The sequence below is a fragment of the Oncorhynchus keta genome, chromosome 4, assembly GCF_023373465.1.
Source record: "Oncorhynchus keta strain PuntledgeMale-10-30-2019 chromosome 4, Oket_V2, whole genome shotgun sequence".
In the NCBI taxonomy this organism is placed as follows: domain Eukaryota; kingdom Metazoa; phylum Chordata; class Actinopteri; order Salmoniformes; family Salmonidae; genus Oncorhynchus; species Oncorhynchus keta.
Window position 1 is genome coordinate 61,680,691 of NC_068424.1, and position 25,490 is coordinate 61,706,180.

At 40.9% G+C, this 25,490-nt stretch overlaps 1 protein-coding gene across 9 annotated transcripts in view; it reads right to left on the reverse strand.

Moving 5' to 3' along the window:
* Window positions 1–8,193, reverse strand: part of LOC118380080 (inositol polyphosphate 5-phosphatase OCRL-like) — a 32,652-nt gene extending 24,459 nt beyond the window's left edge. For 2 of the 9 annotated variants that reach the window (XM_052511913.1, XM_052511924.1), the window contains exon 1: window positions 7,958–8,179. The gene's annotated coding sequence lies outside the window, so the exon portion shown is untranslated. Of the gene's footprint in view, window positions 1–1,021; window positions 1,217–7,703 lie in introns of all 9 variants that reach the window. The other 7 variants (XM_052511905.1, XR_008124327.1, XR_008124331.1 and 4 more) reach the window with 7 other exon arrangements.
* Window positions 8,194–25,490: the final 17,297 nt, after the last annotated feature.

The window sequence follows — 25,490 nt, forward strand, 5'->3', positions numbered from 1 at the left end:
ACTTAGCCCAAACTGTTGCCGTTCATGATGCAAGATATTCAAATGCAAGCGCAATGAAAAGTAAATGATTAGGTATTTATGTTAGAGCTTCAGAGCTGTGATGTGTGGGTTAATGTAGGGTCATATTTCTCTCCCTGATGAAGACAATGCAACAGCCAAAGCATCAGTGAACTGAAGTCGATTCCAACCGAAATCCATGCAAGACATTCAAATAAATGAGAGCCTCATATTAAAATGATCACAAGGCCTGAGCTTTAATCCAACTCAAATGGAGCGTCTGTCTGAGCTGTGATGAGGGTTAATGTAGGTCAAGTCTCACTCCCTACCAATGACTGTACAGCAGCAGGCAGGGCGTCAGAAAATGTCCACACATCCTTTCAACTCTTAACAAGAAATGTGATTACTGTGCAGAAGTGGAACATGATGCAACCCTGGCTGCTTGTCTGAATGTGTCAGGTCAGGACACTCTGTTCCAAATAGGCTAGCTGGAGATGGCACCGTAAGTAGTATACCCAACTTCTCTTACAAAACTCCCCTATAAAGTTCCTTGTCATTATATATAGACCTAATAGGTTCCACCTATCATCAACAAGTAGACCTAATAATACTATGGCAAGCTCTGTCCCTCCAGTTTCCGGGAAAGAAAACGATCAATTCAATGTGTGACAGAACTGGGCGATAACCCTAACCCCAACCCATATTGCGATAAATTCCATGAATTGATGCGACCACGATAGATTGAACAATACGATCATAACATAGATGTCTACCACATTTTAACTTTTTTTTAATGATCCTTTAAGCTACTACTAGTTTGATGGCTGTAGCCATCAATTGTCTCATTAACGATCAACCATAACTTATTTAATTTCATAACTTATAGGCTAGTATAGACGACTTAACTTTATCGTAATGAAATGCCTGCGATAAGTGATCGTGTCGATAGTTTTCAGTTTATCGTCCCAGCTCTAGAGTGACATAACATAATTGAAAACCCATTTGACATTGGAAGTACACATACCTGACATCTTCCCCTCCTGGTACCTCTCCTGGTAATCACTCATTTATGAGTGGTCTAAGGCACTGCATCTCAGTCCAAGAGGCGACACTACAGTCCCTGGTTCGAATCCAGGCTGTATCACATCCGGCTGTGATTGCGAGTCCCATAGGGCGGGGCACAATTGGCACAGCGTCGTCCGAGATTGACCGGGGCTGGCTGTCATTGTAAATAAGAATTTGTTCTTAACTGACTTGCCTAGATAAATGAATTATAAATCTCAGCCTATGAGAGCATAGCATAGGCCTACTACTCAGACTAGAGCAGGGCTTAGATTAAGTTCACTTTATTCACCAATTGTACACAATGTCCAACCGAAATGTGACTTCCACTTCATCCCAATCTCTGAAAGACACACTTACAGTGCATTCAGAAAGTATTCAGACCCCTTGACATTTTCCACATTGTTACATTACAGCCTTATTTTAAAATTGATTCAATATTTTTTCTCAATCTAAACACTATACCCCATAATGACACATCAAAAACAGGTTTTTCTTATTTTAAAAAACAAAACAGAAATATGTTATTTATTTACATAAGTATTCAGACCCTTTGCTACGAGACTCGAAATTGAGCTCAAGTGCATCCTGTTTCCATTGATCATCCTAGAGATGTTTTTACAACTTCATTAGAATCCACCTGTGGTAAATTCAATTGATTGGACATGATTTGGAAAGGCACACATCTGTCTATATAAGGTCCCACAGTTGCCAGTGCATATCAGAGCAAATACCAAGCAATGAGGTCGAAGGATTGTCCGTGGAACTCTGGGACAGGATTGTGTCGAAGCACTGGGGAAGATCTGGGGAAGCGTACCAAAACAATGTCTGCAGCATTGAAGGTCCCCAAGAACACAGTGGCCTCCATCATTCCATAAATGGAAGTCGTTTGGAACCACCAAAACTCTTCCAAGAGCTGGCTCTGACAGAGCTCCGGAGTTCCTCTGTGGAGATGGGAGAACCATCCAGAAGGACAACCATCTCTGCAGCACCAATCAGGCCTTTATGGTAGAGTGGCCAGACGGAAGCCACTCCTCAAAAGGCACATGACAGCCCGCTTGGAGTTTTCCCAAAGGCACCTAAAGGACTCTCAGACCATGAGATACAACATTCTCTGGTCTGATGAAACCAAGATTAAACTCTTTGGCCTGAATGCCAAGCTTCACGTCTGGAAGAAACCTGGTCACATCCCTACGGTGAAGCTTGGTGGTGGCAGCATCATGATGTCGGGATGTTTTTCTGCAGCAGGGGCTAATAGTCTAGTCAGGATCGAGGGAAAGATGAACGGAGTAAAGTACAGAGAAAGCCTTGATGACCTGCTCCAGAGCGCTCAGGATGTCAGACTGGGGCGAAGGTTCACCTTCCAACAGGACAACAACCCTAAGCACACAGCCAAGACAATGCAGGAGTGGCATCGGGACAAGTCTCTGAATGTACTTGAGTGGCCCAGCCAGAGCCCGGACTTGAACCCGATCGAACATCTCTAGAGACACCTGAAAATAGCTGTGCAGTGATGCTCCCCATCCAACCTGACAGAGCTTGAGAGGATTGGGAGAAACTTCCCAAATACAGGTGTTCCAAGAAGACAAGGCTGTAATCACTGCCAAAGGTACAGTGGAGCAAAAAAATATTTTGTCAGCCACCAATTGTGCAAGTTCTCCAACTTAAAAAGATGAGAGAGGCCTGTAATTTTCATCATAGGTACACCTCAACTATGACAGACAAAATTAGAAAGAAAATCCAGAAAATCACATTGTAGGATTTTTTATGAATATATTTGCAAATTGTGGTGGAAAATAAGTATTTGGTCAATAACAAAAGTTTATCTCAATACTTTGTTATATACCCTTTGTTGGCAATGACAGAGGTCAAATGTTTTCTGTAAGTCTTCACAAGGTTTTCACACACTGTTGCTGGTATTCTGGCCCATTCCTCCATGCAGATCTCCTCTAGAGCAGTGATGTTTTGGGGCTGTTCCTGGGCAACACACTTTCAACTCCCTCCAAAGATTTTCTATGGGGTTGAGATCTTCTTTCGAAGACACTCTTTCGTTGCCCTTGGCAGTGATTTTGGGATCATTGTCATGCTGAGACCCAGCCACGTTTCATCTTCAATGCCCTTGCTGATGGAAGGAGGTTTTCACTCAAAATCTCACGATACATGGCCCCATTCATTCTTTCCTTTACACGGATCAGTCGTCCTGGTCCCTTTGCAGAAAAACAGCCCCAAAGCATGATGTTTCCACCCCCATACTTCACAGTAGGTATGGTGTTCTTTGGATGAAACTCAGTATTCTTTGTCCTCCAAACACGACGAGTTGAGTTTTTACCAAAAAGTTATATTTTGATTTCATGTGACATTCTCCCAATCTTCTTCTGGATCATCCAAATGCTCTCTAGCAAAGTTCAGACGGGCCTGGACATGTACTGGCTTAAGCAGGGGGACACGTGTGGCACTGCAGGATTTGAGCCCCTGGCGGCGTAGTGTGTTACTGATGGTAGGCTTTGTTACTTTGGTCCCAGCTCTCTGCAGGTAATTCACTAGGTCCCCCCATGTGGTTCTGGGATTTTTGCTCACCATTCTTGTGATCATTTTGACCCCACAGGGTGAGATCTTGCGTGGAGCCCCAGATCGAGTGAGATTATCAGTGGTCTTGTATGTCTTCCATTTCCAAATAATTGCTCCCACAGTTGATTTCTTCAAACCAAGCTGCTTACCTATTGCAGATTCAGTCTTCCCAGCCTGGTGCAGGTCTACAATTTTGTTTCTGGTGTCCTTTGACAGCTCTTTGGTCTTGGCCATAGTGGAGTTTGGAGTGTGACTGTTTGAGGTTGTGGACAGGTGTCTTTTATACTGATAACAAGTTCAAACAGGTGCCATTAATACAGGTAACGAGTGGAGGACAGAGGAGCCTCTTAAAGAAGAAGTTACAGGTCTGTGAGAGCCAGAAATCTTGCTTGTTTGTAGGTGACCAAATACTTATTTTCCACCATAATTTGCAAATAAATTCATTAAAAATCCTACAGTGTGATTTTCTGGATTTTTTTTCTCATTTTGTCTGTCATAATTGAAGTGTGCCTATGATGAAAATTACAGGCCTCTCATCTTTTAAGTGGGAGAACTTGCACAATTGGTGGCTGACTAAATACTTTTTTGCCCCACTGTACTTCAACAAAGTACAGTGTAAAGGGTCTGAATACTTACATAAATATGATAGTTATTCTTTTTTTTAAATCAATTTGCACACAAAGCAAACATTTTTGAACAAGGCTGTAACGTAACAAAATGCTGAAAAAGTCAAGGGGTCTGAATTTTTTTAGAATGCAATGTACATATATACAGGTTGGAGCAGGGGGCTATTAGATACATACAAGTTGGAGCAGGGGGCTGTTAGATACATACAAGTTGGAGCAGGGGGCTGTTAGATACATACAAGTTGGAGCAGGGGGCTGTTAGATACATACAAGTTGGAACAGGGGGCTGTTAGATACATACAAGTTGGAGCAGGGGGCTGTTAGATACATACAAGTTGGAGCAGGGGGCTGTTAGATACATACAAGTTGGAGCAGGGGGCTATTAGATACATACAAGTTGGAGCAGGGGGCTGTTAGATACATACAAGTTGGAGCAGGGGGCTGTTAGATACATACAAGTTGGAGCAGGGGGCTGTTAGATACATACAAGTTGGAGCAGGGGCTGTTAGATACATACAAGTTGGAGCAGGGGGCTGTTAGATACATACAAGTTGGAGCAGGGGCTGTTAGATACATACAAGTTGGAGCAGGGGGCTGTTAGATACATACAAGTTGGAGCAGGGGGCTGTTAGATACATACAAGTTGGAGCAGGGGGCTGTTAGATACATACAAGTTGGAGCAGGGGGCTGTTAGATACATACAAGTTGGAGCAGGGGGCTGTTAGATACATACAAGTTGGAGCAGGGGGCTGTTAGATACATACAAGTTGGAGCAGGGGGCTGTTAGATACATACAAGTTGGAGCAGGGGGCTGTTAGATACATACAGGTTGGAGCAGGGGGCTATTAGATACATACAGGTTGGAGCAGGGGGCTATTAGATACATACAGGTTGGAGCAGGGGGCTATTAGATACATACAGGTTGGAGCAGGGGGCTATTAGATACATACAGGTTGGAGCAGGGGGCTGTTAGATACATAGAGGTTGGATCAGGGGGCTGTTAGATACATAGAGGTTGGAGCAGGTTAAGTGCCTTGGCTCAGTGTGTACATAGTTTTAATGCATTTAGGTAGTCGACCACGGAGTTTGTGTGCGCTCTCATGTGAGTCTCATTAGAGTGGTGGTGGGATACAGACATAATAAGCAGCGTGATGGCTGGCACTGGGGCTAACCTCTGTCTCTCTACTGCACACACACACCAGCTGAAATGGTCCTGAGTATTATCACACACTAAACAAAAACATCAAACAAGCAACCATGTTCAGAGCTGATGACTGAGAATCTCCTCATGTGCTGGCTGTCAGATAAAGCCTAGAGTGGTGCTGTAAACCCAGGCTTCTCAAAGTGGGGAGGTACTGCAGGGGGTCCGTGCCCAGATATCAAAACAATATATAAAAACATCTGATTGCAGGAAAAGCCACTTTGGCAGCTGACTGCGTCAACATGAGATTCTGACATGAAAACCACTAGGCAATCTGAGATTTGTAATAAATGGTCTGCATGCATTTGGCAGTGAACTCCCATCAGGACACAGCCTGCGGATCAATTCAGGCATGCTGCACCGGTCTATTGTTTTATGCTGTAGTGCTGCACTGTGTCTTTCTAGAGGCATAGCTGTCAATCATCACTCACCCTCAAACATTATGCTGCTAAAAACATAATGAGGAACCTTGTAATGCAAGGTAGACTACAGAACACCATGGCAAACATTGGTATGGTCTTTCTGCATAGTCTTGTACAGATGGCCCACACAAGCAAAAATGTCCTGCAAGTAGCAGTCGGACAGGAAGAGGTTTTGCAATGCAATGTTTCATCTCAAATTGTACACCACTGCTTGACAGAAATAAACCTGACCACTTGAGTACAACTCATCATTATGACCCAGTATGGGTGAGAAAGGCAGATATGAATGAACATACATTTTCAGACACTGAGTTCTCTAATGTTAGTACTTACATAAACTCCCCAGATAACTCAATCAGTGACAGTAGCCTGGGCTCCTTCTGACCGGACAGCCTTACCTCCTGTCCTCTTACAGTTTGAGCATCACTATTAAGGAACCAGCAGCAATGATGAGAGGGCAGGGACACACACTAGGGCAGGCTAGAACTTGAAGATGAAACTACAAATAGGCCGAGTGACCAGAATATTGGTTATGATTTGGTCAACAAATATTTAACCACACTAGCTATTCCAGACTGTTATCTATTCAAGGTTGTTGTGAAATACTTCAAATGGAGCTATATGTTAATAACAATGGAAGACGTGTATAAGGCTTATGTGGTATTATTGAGAGAAAAAATTGTTAAGCTAGTTAGTACAGTTGCACAACCTACAAACAGGAAGTCATCATGACCATATACTGTATGGGCCAAGTAACTGGTTATTTGGTTACATTGTTTTGGAAACTGAAGCAAAAAGCAAGAGTTTTTAGGCTGTTGAGATTCCAAGACATGCACAGCTGGACAGAGCCATAGAGATCCTATTTAATTCTATTTTGTATTATAATTCTATGGACAGAATATTCCTAGCTAGCTAACTAGGCTTACTGGGTTAACAAATCAAACTTTATGGATGCAAATGCAGAGAACAAGGACTGTAAGAGTCTAATCCGTGGTAAAAAAAAATATATATAAAATAAAATAATTTAAAAAGCTGAAATGTAATAAAATAATATATACAAAATATTAATTATCTAAAAGAACTGAATGACTAAAACACTAAGAGCACCCTGTGGAAAAACAAAGATAAAAAGGTGTTAAAGATCTCTTTTAAAAAATGCCCACAGTTTCACAGTTTAAAAACGCAGGTTCTCTGGCAGGCTGTTCCAGGGGCTGAGGGCATCGTAACTAAAGTCTGCCTCTTGGTCCAAGGTTTTGGGATAGATAAAAGGCTAGTGCCAGAGGAACTGTGGGACCTACTGGGTACATTCTGCATGTCTGTCATGTATTGGGGTGCACAATCGTGAAGTGATTTAAGACTAATAAAATAATATTGTCTAAATAAATTCTAAAACTTTCAAAATCTATTCTAAAACACACAGAAAACAAACACAGAGAATTAAAAACCGGTGTAAAATCGGCTCTCCGTATGGTCTTGGTCAGTTGACCAAAGGCTTTCTTGGGTAGTATTAAATCAACCCTGCTAGTAAAACATGGATCATTATTTCAGTGTCAGACTGAGAAAAACACTAATCAGCTGAAATATTCAGAGTAAACACAACAAAATGTTTGACCTGCAAGACAACATTATTAAAAATATAAAATGCAACCAAACCTAAACAGTTAATTTAGCTGGATAATTTAGCGACCTAAAAACCTATAGCTATGTTAGCATGCTAACAGCTACCTAGTTTTATAAAAGCAAAACAAAAAAAATGGCAGACTTTCATAAGGATATTGCCAAGCACTGCTCGTCACTCCCAAAGCCCGAGGAGGAATCCATTCTCACCAATATATATTTAGCTACGGGTGGTAACTAATGGTATATACACGGACCGTCCAGACGTTTACCCAAGGAAAGTTCCAGGTGACAGCTGTCTACCGGGACGTTTAACCGGCGGGGGAGTGCTAGGGCCTAGGCTAGTAGTAGTCATGCTATGTTGATATTGCTGTCATGAGAAAATGTTAGTCTGGTCCTGGAAGTTTTTGTCAGACGCAACTCACGTTCGCAGTCACACAAAATATGCGTGGTAGTTAACTAACCTTAGCTGTGTTTATCAAAATGCCGGTAGCATAGCTAGCTTTTATAATAATGTAAATAGATCGCTAGTAAATCCTCCATGTGGCACCTTGTCTTCAATGCCGTCTTCCCTCCTCTTCAATGTCACAGCTTCCAGATGCCAGGCTGGACAGCTAGCCATCCAGCTGCTACGAAAACCCCGGACTTGCGAGGTGTGGTTACTGCCAGTGTCAGATTTCGCTAATGAGAACTTCGACGCTGCGCATCATTTGCGCATATATATTAAAACAGAAGGACGGGTCATAATATGGGAAGGGAAAAAAATATTAATTCCCATACACAGGCTACATCAGAACAGTCTGGACGTATATTATCAGAATCATAAGGCCTGCTCCAGCATCAAAGTGTGTTAGCCCAAAGGCCGGCAGATGGAGATATTGATTGAGTCTTTTCCATCATACCGTCCAACGCATTGTATGCAGCCGGCAATACAATCATATCCCCGTGGACCGGTTTGTACCTAAAACATTCTCCATGCAGGCTGCAAATGCATCGATTTCTTCCTTAACTAGATTTAATGGCAAGAAGGGGGGAAATATGCGTACTTTCTTTATGAAACACTATTTTCCACAACTAAATGTTGCATATTGCATCCAGGTGGTGTAAAATTGAGTTTCATGAAGAAAGTAGGAGGAAATCGACGCGTTTACAGCCTGCATGGAGAATGTTTTAGGTTGAACCGGTCCACGGGGATACGAGTGTTTGCCGGCTGCATTCAATGCATTTGGACGGTAAAATGAAAGCATGAATACCAGCTCAACATAGCCATCTGCCGGCCTTTGGGCTATATGTGTGGGTATGATGAAAGGTATAGAATACAATTGGTTGCAAATTGATCATACCTTAAGGAATGAGTCCATAAAAACCCCTTTAGCTCCTATTCACTTTATTAGGCTAATACAGTACCTAATTAGGGACTACGTTTACAAAGCTCTCTGATCCGTTTATAAAAATGATCATCTCTTACCTGGACTAACATTATCAATAATGTGTTTGAGACACAGTTGAACCTATGCGGCAGGAATCCTAGCGGTTAGAGTGTTGGGCCAGTTTTCAAAAGGTTGCCAATTTGAATCCCAGAGCCGATAAGGTGAAAAAATCTGATGTGCTCTTGAGCAAGCCACTGAATGATAATGGCTGACCGTGATCCCATTATCCAAGGGTGTTACAGGGGGAATTGGGATATGCAAAAAAACACATTTCCAATTGTGAAATAGGACAAATATAAGCACCCACCAAATTATTATTATATGCTTGATGGACAGTTTAGTGTAGGCTACATTAAGATCAAATCAAATGTATTTATAAAGCCCTTTTTACGTTAGCAGTTGTCACAAAGTGGTTATACAGAATCCCATCCTAAAACCCCAAACAACAAGCAATGCAGATGTAGAAGCACAGTGGCTAGGAAAAACTCCCTAGAAAGGCAGGAACCTAGGAAGAAACCTAGAGCGGAACCAGGCTCTGATGGGTGGCCAGTCCTCTTCTGGCTGTGCCGGGTGGACATAGTACATGGCCATGACCAGCAGGGTCATTTAGAGGTCAAGACAGCAGGCGTGGTAGAGGGAGAGAGAGTCCTCTTTACAGTTGAAGTCATTTAATAGTACAAAATCAAACAAACATTTGATTTGACTCAGTGCAACTGAAATTGATCTGTAATTTCCCAAAACTTCAAAGCAATAAGTTGAAAGACCTCACCAACTAAAACCATGATGTCATGTTATTGTGTGTATTGTTCACTCAAGTCATCTCAATATAAAGAGGTTAGGTCACCATATCATATACTACCAGAGTTGGGTAGGTTACTTCTGAACGTTATCTGTTACAGTTACTACTTACCTATCAAAATTGTATTCAATAGCGTAACTTTTGGATTCCACAAATTCAGTAATGTAATGTGATTACTTTCAGTTACTTTTGAATTACTTTCCCCTTCAGAAGCGTTAGAAGACAAAAAGGATCCAACAACAAACTTCAACTTGCTCCTTTTTTCCATGCTGAATTGAATGTCCTTGAGAAAACAGAAAGGTTTCATCATGAAAAAATAAATATCGGAAAAATCCTTTCTGAATGTAAAAGTAATCCAAGAAGTGATCATCTAGTTTTTCAAAAGTATATGTAATCTGATCACAATATTGTCACTGGTAATGTAACTGATTCATTTTTTGTAAACAGATTATATGTAACATTTACATGTAATCAGTTACTCCCCAACCCTGTATACTACGTATATTAAGGAAAGGTAGATCACATGAAATAACAAGAAAATAATTGGTACTAAATGTTCATTTTCAGTCCATGATTAATGTGTTGTTGCTGTCTATTCCCACCAGCTTCCCCGTGGATTCTCAGGTATTGCAGGCCTTTTAGAATATAATACCATACAATAAATCCCTGTAGATATTCAGACACTGCAGGCCTTTATCCCCCAGCTCTGTCAAGTCCTTGACGTCCCTCACCACGGTGGAGCGCAGGCCGAACAGACAGAGCAGGAAGACTAGACCGGGGCAGATCCCGAAGACAAAGTAGAGGACCACTCGCTGGAAGACCTGTGGATGGAGGGATGATACACTAGTCTTGGGTGAAACTAGCATGATATTGTTCAATGAGGAATAAATAGAAGAACTATCATGATATTGTTCAATGAGGAATAAATAGAAGAACTAGCATAATATTATTTAATGAGGAATAAATAGAAGAACTAGCATAATATTATTTAATGAGGAATAAATAGATTAACTAGCATGATATTGTTCAATGAGGAATAAATAGAAGAACTATCATGATATTGTTCAATGAGGAATAAATAGAAGAACTAGCATGATATTGTTCAATGAGGAATAAATAGAAGAACTAGCATAATATTATTTAATGAGGAATAAATAGAAGAACTAGCATAATATTATTTAATGAGGAATAAATAGATTAACTATCATGATATTGTTCAATGAGGGATAAATAGAAGAACTAGCATAATATTATTCAAAGAGGAATAAATAGAAGAACTATCATGATACTGTTCAATGAGGAATAAATAGAAGAACTATCATGATATTGTTCAATCAGGAATAGATAGAAAAACTAGGAGGATATTGTTCAATGAGAAATAGATAGAAGTAACATGATATTATTCAATGAGGAATAAATGGAAGAACTAGCAGGATATTGTTCAATGAGGAATAAATGGAAGAACTAGCAGGATATTGTTCAATGAGGAATACATAGAAGACAAAGCATATGTTGACAGCTATACAATCAAGAGAGTTACATTTGGTTGGCCTGGTCCCAGATCTGTTTATGCTGTCTTTCCATCTCCTACAGCTATACAGCACAAACAGATCTGGGACCAGGCTAACGATTGGTGCCTGCTGATCATTAAAGTAAAACAAGGCATACTATTTACAGTACAAAAAGCCCAGTGTATGAGAAACCAGCCTACATGCACACAGCAAATAATAGACATACCCAGTAAAGAGAGTTTCAAGAGAGTTGGTATGAAACACGTTTTGAGACCTGATGATGCTGGGGCCGGTGTACCAGTAACAAAACACTGATACACTGATAGACAAGGACAGTCACACACACATTTAAAATACAATTATATACAAACAATACAACTAAAATAATACAAATACAATAAAAAAATAATGAGTGTGTGTGTGTGTTAAAGTGTGTGTGTGTGTTTGTGTCTTAAAGTGTTTGTGTTTTAAAGTGTGTCTGTGTATGTGTTTGTGTGTTAAAGTGTGTGTGTTTGTGTGTTAAAGTGTGTGTGTTTGTGTCTTAAAGTGCGTGTGTTTGTGTTTTAAAGTGTGTCTGTGTATGTTTGTGTGTTAAAGTGTGTGTGTTTGTGTCTTAAAGTGTGTGTGTTAAAGTGTGTCTGTGTGTCCCCTCACAGTCCCCGCTGTTCCATGATATGTTGTTGAATCTTTTTTTTAAAGATAATTTTGCTGTTTGCTTGAGTAATTGGAGATGGAAGGGAGTGATGGCAACACGTCACTCAGGGCAGGTGGGCTGAGCCCCACCTGTTTTTTGGGGGGTTGTTGCTGGTTTTGCATGTTATTTTGGCATTAATATGTGTCAGATATCAGTATCAGCAAACAATGTAAAAAGTAAATAAATAGCCTCTTATCCACTAGTTGTCCCCTTATGCCATAGTTTGTACATTTCAATTGTCAGTAAAAACCACATTTGTTTAAGCAAGTCACCATTTCAGCTGTGTTTTTTTTAAGGCAGTAAATGAGGCTGAATTAACTGTTTCGCTGCCAGACAAGGCTCCGCTGATAGCCAGGTGTATTTGATTATGCAGACAATCTGGAATTTTCATTACAGTAATACTTCTCATAAAAACTAGGAGATGCTATTCATCTCTGGTCAACCCTCAACCCAGAAAGACTGGCATGCATGCTGTTGATGTTAGTTCTGTATGTGCAATTAAGGGAAAGGCGTGCTGCTCCGTTTTGAGCCAACTGCAGCTTTGCAGGCATATTACCAGACAGTAATCAAGATGGAATGATACCAGAGACTGAACATCTAGATCTTTGTGTTACACAGATCATCTTTTTGTAACAGCCATACCCCTCCCCATCTTCACAACTTGGTCAATATGACTTGACCATGATAATTGACCATCCAGTGTTGCACCTAGGAATTTAGCTTCCTCAGCTTGCTCAACGGTCACACCCTTTATATGCAACATTATCAATAACATCAAAGGCTGCACTGAAATATAACAATACAGCTCCAACTATCCTCTTTTAATCCATATCTTTTAACCAATCATCAGTCATCTGAGTCAGTGCAGTACAAGTTGAGGACTTTCTCTATATGCATGCTGAAAGTCAGTAGTTAACTTGTTCTCTGAAAAATAGCATTGTATTTGGTCAAACACAATTCCCAGCATCAGTTTACTAAGAGCATGCAGCAAACTGATTGGGCGGCTGTTAGAGCCAGCAAAGGGTGCTTTACAGTTTCACAATTAACACACGTTTGCTGAAACTATATCTCAGGTACTCAAAACAGTTAGCCAATTTCTCCAAACCCCACAGACATCTTACAAAATGAAACACAGCAATCAAAATAATCTACTCCCTGCTCAAAATAAAAACATACATCAAATGAATCTAACTTTGTGATAACGAAGATCACACTAATGGGACATTCAAAACACTACTATCAGAACCTATTTCAGTGTAAAGACTATGATTTTGTTGTACTGTATGTTGTTTATGTGTACTCAAACTAGAAAGTAACACAATTGCAAAAATGTAAGTTTTATATTTCAACATGTATCAATACATGTCAAACAGCTTACTGTATGCACACATACAGTAAAAAAGCAAACATACAGCAAATATATTTTGCATATTCAAAGGAATAAAAATAGGCCTATGTGTACTACTGTACTGTATGTTAGATCAATTGTGCAGAACAGATAAAGAAACTTTCAAAATACAGTAAAATCATAAGTCAGGAAACAAATACTCCATTGCAAAAACAAAATCAGTCATATCTGTTGTTTTGGCCCAGCAACAGATTTTCATCAACATCACAGGCGAAATTCTCATTGGCCAGACAGTGGGGGAAATACCTTCTGGCATGACTCATCCACCCCTGAAAGGACCGGAATGTCACCACAGGCCTCCCCATTGCCTGGAGAACAGCCATTCGTTCATGGGGTGTGCGATCATACACCTTCCACCCCCATGCGGAAAACAAATCAATGGGATTGAGAAATGGTGAATATGGTGTGAGATAGAGAATTGTAAACCTGGGATGGTCATGGAAGCAGTAGCAAAACTCGCATTGTCCCAAATTAGAACATACATTTGCTGCTCAGGATCGCCTGGCCCTCTCTGCTCTGTCTGAAAAAGATTGTCATGTAAAGTGTTCAGGAAATTAAGGAGATGGGCAGTGTGTATGTTCCAAGGGTGGCATGGCAATGGAGGACCCTATTGTGGCTCATAGCTGCGCATATGGTGACATTTCCCTCGCGCTGGTCAGATACCTCAATGATGGCGCGTTGACCAATGATGCTAAATTGAATCCAGCCTCACTTATGAATATGAGTTCCTGGGGGACAGGACTTGCATCCAACTCCATGATTCTCTGAAATAAGAGTAAATATTGTAATTGCTGTATGGTAAAGTTCACTGGCAACATCAATGAGTCTAATGTTTCAGGAGTGTAATACCACTACATTGCTTACTTGCACATATTCGTACAGTTTATCCTTCACTCTTTGGGAATTCCTTTCAAATGGGACTCTGTAGATTTGCTTCATCCGGAGATGGTGTTTCTTAAGGATGTGAGCTATTGTTGATAAGCTCACTGATGTTTTCAGTGTTTTCAAAAATCTGTTGTTGGATTTCCGCAGTGTTATGGCATTATTTTCAACTACCATTTGCACAATGGCAGCCTCCACGTACGTGGTGGTCGTCTTTCAGTTCTACAAAAACAAAATAGCATAAAATACAGTAAATACTACAGTAATACAGTATACAAAATAAACATTTTGCAAAGTAGTATATCTCCCAATTTCATACATAAAGTAATACATGATACATTGACTTTGTTTCCCCTTACAGTGTGTATTGGAATCTACAGTCTTTACTCAGCTTGATGTTGTACTACTGTCAGGTAGTAAAAGTAGTAAAGAGGTCCAATGTCTACAGTACATACCAATTCTCATTTTGGAACGTCCGAATGATGGATGCTACAGTGAAGCAGCTCAGATTGGCCAGCACTCTCTGCCCAGCCTCTTGCATGGTCAAACCATGGTTGACAACATGGTCCACCATAGTCGCCCAAATTTCATCAGGGATTACTCTGTCCACCTCCACCTTTGACCAACTCTACCTCTCTCTGCCAAATTTGCTTCCTGTCACGTTCGGGCGGCACTCGTGGTCGTCGTCACCGGTCTACTAGCTGCCGCCGATCCCTTTTTTCCTTTTCTGTTTGTTATGTCTGTACTGATTTCACCTGATCCTTGTTAGAGATTTGTTTTAGGGCTATTGAAGCCGGTTAGGCCCACCTGCTTTAGTGCGGGCTTGTTTTTTGTTTGTCTGTGGATGGTTGCGTGTGGTATGTTCTCGGACCTTTTTGGTGTCCCGTTTTGGGTCGGTCATATTTTGTTCGCCTGTTGTGTTGGCGTTGACCACTTACACATTGACCGAAATGAAGTCAGTTTTCTATGAATCCTCTGCTCTCTGCGCCTGACTCTGCACCCACCACTCAAATCAAATGTATTTATATAGCCCTTCGTACATCAGCTGATATCTCAAAGTGCTGTACAGAAACCCAGCCTAAAACACCAAACAGCAAGCAATGCAGGTGTAGAAGCACGGTGGCTAGGAAAAACTCCATAGAAAGGCCAAAACCTAGGAAGAAACCTAGAGAGGAACCAGGCTATGTGGGGTGGCCAGTCCTCTTCTGGCTGTGCCGGGTGGAGATTATAACAGAACATGGCCAAGATGTTCAAATTTTCATAAATTACCAGCATGGTCGAATAATAATAATAAGGCAGAACAGTTGAAACTGGAGCAGCAGCACGGTCAGGTGGACTGATGACAGCAAGGAGTCATCATGTCAGGTAGTCCTGGGGCATGGTCCTAGGGCTCAGGTCCTCTGAGAGAGAGAAAGAAAGGAGAGAATTAGAGAACGCACACTTAGATTCACACAGGACACCGAATAGGACAGGAGAAGTACTCCAGATATAACAAACTAACCCTAGCCCCCCGACACATGAACTACTGCAGCATAAATACTGGAGGCTGAGACAGGAGGGGTCAGGAGACACTGTGGCCCCATCCGAGGACACCCCCGGACAGGGCCAAACAGGAAGGATATAACCCCACCCACTTTGCCAAAGCACAGCCCCCACACCACTAGCTGTGTGACACTTCCACTCTTCTCCAAACACCGGAGTACTCACCGGGGGCCTTTTTTATCCATAACAAAGGTCTGATTGCAAAGTGAACATTTAAGCAATTAGTGTTTGCACATGTGAAGAGTGAAAGAGATCAATTGGTCATTGAGCTCAGCTTGTTGAACAGTGTTGCTTTTCATTTACACACAATATATTTTAGTTGTGAAGGTTGTGTCAAAGGTTGCGAATTGCGTGTTGTGTTTTGTCAAATGTTTATTATAGAATTGCTATCTGAGTGTAAAGCTAAACATGTGCCAGTAGTACTGCAGATCTGGTGTCTGGTTCTACTAAATGAGTTACAGGTGAGGGTCATTGTGCCTCATGGGCCAGTTTTAGTGTGTAAACATTTGGGGAAAACTGTAATAATAATACTAATTTATTCAACTTATATAGTGCTGTTCATTATGTAAAAAAGTTGATCGACAACCAAGAGACTGAAGGTTGAGAAAGTTCATAACAATAGTTTTTCCACCTCTACCACACGAACTTGACCAAATTCAAAACAGCAATCCTACTCCTTAATTATTAGATATTTTATACAAAAATATGGTTCACTATTCAATGTAGTCATTGAAATGACTGCCAATATCTAAAGGTTTTGTTATAAAGGACCCATCAACTTCAATGAACGATGGAGAGGGATTGGGTTTTCTGCCTATGATATCATTTAGGTTATTCCAACTTATTTTTCCATTCTGCTTTATGTAATGTAATTTGCCTTGGTAATATAGTTTCTTCTTTGTTAAGTTTAGTCACAAAATTTCTCAATTTACAGTATGTCAACCAATCAGCTGAGTAGCCTGACTTGTTTGCCACCTCCTTTGCATCATTTCATTGAACCATAAAAATATTTAATCATCAACCCAGAGGACACTAAGAGTTCTCACAGTTAATTTCTTAACAGGTGCATGCTTGTCAACAATTTGCATGAATAATTTTACAAATACTTCCAGGGATGCATCTAGATTTACTTCCTCATACACATCAGAACAGCATAAATGTTTTACATCGTCACCTTAGAGTCCTGTCAAGACGTGTGTATAGGTGACAGGGAAGTCAGGCTCAGGAGAATCAAACTTGGTATAATGGAGTAGTTTAATAACGTAAAACAAATTCCAAAACCAAAGTCCATAATAAAATACATGTGGTCACAAGAACGCATCACACACCAGTCCATAAATCACGAGCATAACAATAAACAATCTCTGACAAGGACATGAGGGGAAACAGAGGGTTAAATACACAACAGGTAATGAATGGGATTGGAACCAGGTGTGTAGGAAGACAAAATCAATGGAAAATGAAACATGGATCAATGATGGCTAGAAGACCGGTGACGTCGACCGCCGAGCACCGCCCAAACAAGGAGAGGCATCGACTTTGGCAGAAGTCGCGACATATCCTAAGAAAACATTTTGCATGATCTCTTATGAATTACTTTAGCCCCAACCTTTGGCATTTTGGCTTTCCTTGTTATTATTGTTTTGGGGCAAAACTCTGCAGCATTAGTGAAGATATGATCAATACAAGTGGATGTCCCAGATCCAACATTATTGGTATACACTCTAGTTGGTTGAGTGATAACCTGGGTCATATAATAGGCATTAGACACATTTAGACGCTTCCTCTTGAGAGGGCATCTAGTTGCTAACCAGTAAATGTTGAGGTCAGCAGGAAAATATACATCTCTGGTAACATCACACACACTAGTAAGCATTGCACACATATCATCCAAATACTGACTGTTAGCACTTGGTTGCCTATAGCAGCACCCCAAAAGACCTCCGGTCACTCACTACATGTGACCTGGTGCCAGGGAAACATGGGTCCCCAAAGCTCTGAGTGTCCCCCTGAACTGAGCAGTTGGCTCGGCCATGACACCTGCATGACACCATCTTCAGGGCAGATAGTGACAGACACTCTGAAGGGTAGATATATACTCTGATCAGACGTGGGTCAAATGTCAAATACGTTCAAATGCTTGAGCTGTGCTTGATTTAGTCAGATACAAAGAGCCAATGGTGTAGTCCCACAAGCAGTGATGTAAAGTACTGAAGTAAAAATACTTTAAAGTACTACTTGAATAGTTTTTGGGGGTATCTGTACTTTTACCTCACTAGATTCCTGAAGAAAATAATGGACATCCAAAAGTACTCGTTACATTTTTCAGGAAAATTGTCAAATTCACAAACTTATTATCAAGAGAACATCCCTGGTCATCCTCTGCCTCTGATCTGGCAGACTCATGAAACACAAATGCGTCGTTTGTAAGTTATTTCTAAGCGTTGGAGTGTGACCCTGGTTATCTGTAAAAAAATATTAAAAAATAAAAAAGACAATTGTGCCTTCTGGTTTGCTTAATATAAGCAATTTTAAAGGATTTATACTTTTACTTTTGATACTATAGTATATTTTTAAAATTGCATTTACTTTTGATACTTCAGTATATTTACTTCAGTAAATACTTTTAGACTTTTACTCAAGTAGTATTTTACTGAGTGACTTTCACTTTTACTTGGCTCATTTTCTATCAGGGTATCTTTACTTTTACTCAAGTATGACAATTGGGGACTCTTTCCACCACTGACCAAAAGGACAAACTCCAAGCTTAATCAAGCAAAAATATTTGAGATAGGTATTTGACCCTGGTTTGACTCTGACATACAGTAGGCTATAAAGGTTGAAAACATGCATAGGTTGAGGGTATATCCATATACCTCATGCCTACTTGTGTGTTAGCCATGTGTATGTAGTAAGTGACATATTAGTAACACACGAACACACTATTGATATGCACATTATTGTCATCCTAGTATTTGACCACTAGATGACACTTTAGTTCCCTTTATCAGACCAATGACTGTCTGGTTTCAGACCCATGTCAGGCTGTGGTGCAGATTCCGGAGGACAGTTGGGACTCCCGTGCAGCAGGTGGCCAAACGAAGCCGAATTGATAGCCAGGACAGTGTCATTCTTACACACCAGCTTCAGTGTCTTGCTTTCACACAACAAACTTAGTACGGTGGTGCTATGAAAGATTAAAACAGCAGTATCATCACTGACAAAGTGACTGTATAATATATTTCAATAGAATTCGATAATAATATTGTATTTTATTCAGTTAAATAGAAACAGACAAATGTCATTCTAAGTCCGATGATACATTTCCTGATATAGCTGATGTGTCCAGGAATACTTTCTTAGATATTTTGTCTCCTAAATTCACAACCACAGTTTATGACCGTTTATATTACCCTGTGGACTCGTCTCACCAAGGCTTGTAGGACACAATGAGGTACTTGCTGGTGAGGTTCCCGACCAAACACTGGACTGATGACAGGTATATGACAGGAACGCTGGTCCTGACATTCTGACACCACTTTCGGCAGGGACAAGATAACATAACTTTCAAGTCATTACGTCTCAGGAGTAACCTTGCCTGAGACCTAAGGACTTTCATTAGCTCCCAGAGCAGACTAACACAGTCTTGAGGCATATCAGAGACCCAAGTTCGAACCCACAACTTATTAAATCACTGTTGGAGTTATTCTTGACAGTATGTGATTCATATTATTTTGGTGAAGAGCAACATTTTCATAGACTTGTCAACTTTTGGGGCCAACTGCTGATAACTGCTTCTGTTTTGCTTTCATTAATAGAGGACAACTCTGAGTGGTACAGTACTGAACTCTACCCGGATAGAGGACAACTCTGAGTGGTACAGTACTGAACTCTACCTGGATAGAGGACAACTCTGAGTGGTACAGTACTGAACTCTACCTGGATAGAGGACAACTCTGAGTGGTACAGTACTGTACTCTACCTGGATAGAGGACAACTCTGAGTGGTACATTACTGTACTCTACCTGGATAGAGGACAACTCTGAGTGGTACAGTACTGTACTCTACCTGGATAGAGGACAACTCTGAGTGGTACAGTACTGAACTCTACCTGGATAGAGGACAACTCTGAGTGGTACAGTACTGTACTCTACCTGGATAGAGGACAACTCTGAGTGGTACAGTACTGTACTCTACCTGGATAGAGGACAACTCTGAGTGGTACAGTACTGAACTCTACCTGGATAGAGGACAACTCTGAGTAGTACAGTACTGAACTCTACCTGGATAGAGGACAACTCTGAGTGGTACAGTACTGAACTCTACCTGGATAGAGGACAACTCTGAGTGGTACAGTACTGAACTCTACCTGGATAGAGGACAACTCTGAGTGGTACAGTACTGAACTCTACCTGGATAGAGGACAACTCTGAGTGGTACAGTACTGAACTCTACCTGGATAGAGGACAACTCTGAGTGGTACAGTACTGAACTCTACCTGGATAGAGGACAACTCTGAGTGGTACAGTACTGAACTCTACCTGGATAGAGGACAACTCTGAGTGGGACAGTACTGAACTCTACCTGGATAGAGGACAACTCTGATGGTACAGTACTGAACTTTACCTGGATAAAGGACAACTCTGAGTGGTATAGTACTGAACTCTACCTGGATAGAGGACAACTCTGAGTGGTACAGTACTGTACTTTACCTGGATAGAGGACAACTCTTTATTTTATTTATTTATTTACATTTTATTTCACCTTTATTTAACCAGGTAGGCAAGTTGAGAACAAGTTCTCATTTACAACTGCGACCTGGCCAAGATAAAGCAAAGCAGTTTAACACATATAACAACACAGAGTTACACATGGAGTAAAACAAACATACAGTCAATAATACAGTAGAAAAATGAGTCTATATACAATGTGAGCAAATGAGGTGAGATAAGGGAGGTAAAGGCAATAAATAGGCCATGGTTGTGAAGTTAATACAATATAGCAATTAAAACACTGGAATGGTAGATTTGACAGTAGATGAGCGTGCAAAGTAGAAATACTGGGGTGCAAAGGAGCAAAATAAATAAAGAAAGAAATACAGTAGGGGAAGAGGTAGTTGTTTGGGCTATTTATAGATGGGCTATGTACAGGTGCAGTGATCTGTGAGCTGCTCTGACAGCTGGTGCTTAAAGCTAGTGAGGGAGATTTTTGTAGTTCGTACTCTGTACTCTGAGTAGTACAGTACTGTACCCGACCTGAATAGCAAAAGAGGAAGTGCATTCAGTGTTGTCCTTGGTTATGTTTCTGTTTGCGTGGGAAACACAAGTTCTTGCTTGGGACAAGGCGTCTGTAGAACGCTGACAGGATGGATACAGAGGCCCTGGAGGGACACTTGATAGACAGGGTGTCCCCATCACAGGCATGAGCAGTGTGGTTTCTCAGGACTGAAAAGGAACAGATGGTTTGCACAGAGAAGAGACTTAAACCTCACGCATCAACCTGGTGTCCTGCTGTTGATCAAAATGTCCTATCACCACCTCTAAAGAAATGTAGCATCAATTTCACATAGAAATTGTTCTAACAAATAGGCCCTAAACAGAGTGTATGGGGATTATTATGCAGAAATACTGCACTGTTATTTATTCTACATTTAACAGGCAGGCAATCTCAGCCAAATGCCAACAGTACAATATGACGCTGGTCAAACACCATGTCAAATGTAATCTCCCAGGAGTGGTTTTAATCATCTTTTTATTACTTGACAAGCTGTTCAGAGTTTATGAAACATATGTCAGACATAAAGGATGACGTCACATCCAAGAAGCTGTATAGGGCTTGATACACTTGAACCAAGACTAAATAGAGATAGAAGTAAATCATTTGCCATACAAATCGAAGAACCGACCGAACACAGAATTCGTTTTCTGTTCCTAAGTCATCATCTTTTAACAACGAAATTACATGACCTCTCCTAAACCCTCTTGGCTGGTTTCCCAGAAACAGATTAAGCCTATCCTGGACTAAAAAGCACTTTATATTGAGAATCTCCTTTAATTGAACATGCTTCTTAACCATATCTTAATCTGCAAGAGCAAACAAACAGTTTGACACATTACACAATGTGTGTCCTGTGTCATTGTCCTCATGGTCACCCAGCCATGGTTACAAGAGGGTTGTGTCCCAAACACTGGGAGTATCTCCTGAGCAGTGTTGTAGTATGATACATAGACCTAGAAAAACACATAGGAGAACAGAGTTCATAATAGAGTTGGATCCATAGAAATAGAATCCCATAGAAAGGACAAAACGTTGACTTAAATGGGTATTATTCATTCTAGTCATTCTTATTCTATGGTTCGGTCTGCCCTCATCCCATTGTCACAATATCCTGGGCCATAGAAATAGAATGACTAGACGGAATATAATTTCTAGTCATTCTAGTCATTTCTTCTTCCTGACCCCTCTATGACTCTTCCTGGCTGGGTCTGTTTTGTGTTCCCCAGTGACAGGCAGCTCCACAGAGCCCCAGTAGGGCAGTACCAAGCTCTCCCTCACAATAAGCTATTCTTAGGGCAGCTCATAGCTCACACCCGTACACAGATGTTGATCCCTGTAAGAATCAAATATAATGTAGCAGTAGAGTGACAACGGCAAGCCCCCAGACAGAGGCAACACTGGTCAGTGGCGGTCACCCCTCGTGTGGACTGGCTGTCTATCTTGTCCAAACAAATCATCATGTAACATCTGTTTGTTGTCATGATGATGAGTCTTTCATTCGTCGATAAAGATGCAACCAGGACAACACAAATAAATCACTGCTATTATCTCAAATGGATGTCAATGTCATTCTTATTTAACAACAAAAAATGACTATTACTATCATTCTAGATTCCCTTTGATATGTGTGTTGAAACAGATCGTCGTGATGGCCATTTTCAGTGATATGTGTGTTGAAACAGATCATCGTGATGGCCATTTTCAGTGATATGTGTGTTGAAACAGATCATCGTGATGGCCATTTTCAGTGATATGTGTGTTGAAACAGATCATCGTGATGGCCATTTTCAGTGATATGTGTGTTGAAACAGATCATCGTGATGGCCATTCTCAGTGATATGTGTGTTGAAACAGATCATCGTGATGGCCATTCTCAGTGATATGTGTGTTGAAACAGATCGTCGTGAAGGCCATTCTCAGTGATATGTGTGTTGAAACAGATCATCGTGATGGCCATTCTCAGTGATATGTGTATTGAAACAGATCGTCGTGATGGCCATTCTCAGTGATATGTGTGTTGAAACAGATCATCGTGATGGCCATTCTCAGTGATATGTGTGTTGAAACAGATCGTCGTGATGGCCATTCTCAGTGATATGTGTATTGAAACAGATCATCGTGATGACCATTCTCAGTGATATGTGTGTTGAAACAGATCGTCGTGATGGCCATTCTCAGTGATATGTGTGTTGAAACAGATCATCGTGATGACCATTCTCAGTGATATGTGTGTTGAAACAGATCATCGTGATGGCCATTCTCAGTGATATGTGTATTGAAACAGATCGTCGTGATGGCCATTCTCAGTGATATGTGTGTTGAAACAGATCATCGTGATGGCCATTCTCAGTGATATGTGTGTTGAAACAGATCGTTGTGAAGGCCATTCTCAGTGATATGTGTGTTGAAACAGATCATCGTGATGGCCATTCTCAGTGATATGTGTACTGAAACAGATCGTCGTGATGGCCATTCTCAGTGATATGTGTGTTGAAACAGATCATCGTGTTGGCCATTCTCAGTGATATGTGTGTTGAAACAGATCGTCTTGATGACCACACTCAATGATATGTGTGCTAAAACAGATCGTCGTGATGGCCATTCTCAGTGATATGTGTGTTAAAACAGATCGTCGTGATGACCATTCTCAGTGATATGTGTGTTGAAACAGATCATCGTGATGGCCATTCTCAGTGATATGTGTATTGAAACAGATCGTCGTGATGGCCATTCTCAGTGATATGTGTGTTGAAACAGATCATCGTGATGGCCATTCTCAGTGATATGTGTGTTGAAACAGATCGTTGTGAAGGCCATTCTCAGTGATATGTGTGATGAAACAGATCATCGTGATGGCCATTCTCAGTGATATGTGTGTTGAAACAGATCATCGTGATGGCCATTCTCAGTGATATGTGTGTTGAAACAGATCGTTGTGAAGGCCATTCTCAGTGATATGTGTGATGAAACAGATCATCGTGATGGCCATTCTCAGTGATATGTGTGTTGAAACAGATCGTCGTGATGGCCATTCTCAGTGATATGTGTACTGAAACAGATCGTCGTGATGGCCATTCTCAGTGATATGTGTGTTGAAACAGATCGTCGTGATGGCCATTCTCAGTGATATGTGTGTTGAAACAGATCGTCGTGATGACCATTCTCAGTGATATGTGTGTTGAAACAGATCGTCTTGATGACCATTCTCAGTGATATGTGTGTTGAAACAGATCGTTGTGATGACCACACTCAATGATATGTGTGTTGAAACAGATCGTCTTGATGACCACACTCAATGATATGTGTGCTAAAACAGATCGTCGTGATGACCATTCTCAGTGATATGTGTGTTGAAACAGATCGTCGTGATGACCATTCTCAGTGATATGTGTGCTGAAACAGATCGTCGTGATGGCCATTCTCAGTGATATGTGTGTTGAAACAGATCGTCGTGATGGCCATTCTCAGTGATATGTGTGCTGAAACAGATCATCGTGATGGCCATTCTCAGTGATATGTGGAGAATTTAACAAGAATTGTAATATTTTCAGAATTAAAAAGACTATTGTAATTTATTTATGTTGTTTTTATTTAACCTTTATTTAACCAGGCTCATTGAGATTTGAAATCTCTTTTTCAAGAGTGTCCTGGCCTAAATTCCCTATAAAGTGCATCACCTCGGCTGAAGCCCTATTGGCCCTCGTCAAAGGTAAAGCATTCCATTGCGAACAGGGTGCCATTTGGGATGCGGCCAGTGTCTTGTGGATGCTTCCTCTCTACAGAGCATGTAGTGCTGAGGGAGCCGTACCAGCATCTACCCCCCCTCCCCACCCCCACACTCTTTCTCTACAGCAACAACGAAGGTCAAAAACACTGCACTCACCGGAGCAATGTGGAGCGGACCATGATCTGTGTGTGTTCAGAGCCGGGATAATGAAGAGGGACAGAGACCAGCAGGACCTCCAGAAGCTCCATGGGCTGGTCATGGTGCCCATCCTACATTACAGACCACCAGGGGGGTTAACCACTACGAGATGCTGCTTGGCTGTTACTGACCATGAGCAAATGGTTAGGATGTTGTGGTGATGATACCTGTTGTCTTAACCCTGTTCACAGTCAAAAATAACATCTGACAGCTTCTGTGTATGTTCAGATTCAGCGTGTTTAATAGTCACATGTACAGGGTTGATTCAGACTGTTTAATTGTCACATGTACAGGGTTGATTCAGACTGTTTAATAGTCACATGTACAGGGTTGATTCAGACTGTTTAATAGTCACATGTACAGGGTTGATTCAGACTGTTTAATTGTCACATGTACATGATTGATTCAGACTATTTAATAGTCACATGTACAGGGTTGATTCAGACTGTTTAATTGTCACATGTACATGATTGATTCAGACTGTTTAATGGTCACATGTACAGGGTTGATTCAGACTGTTTAATAGTCA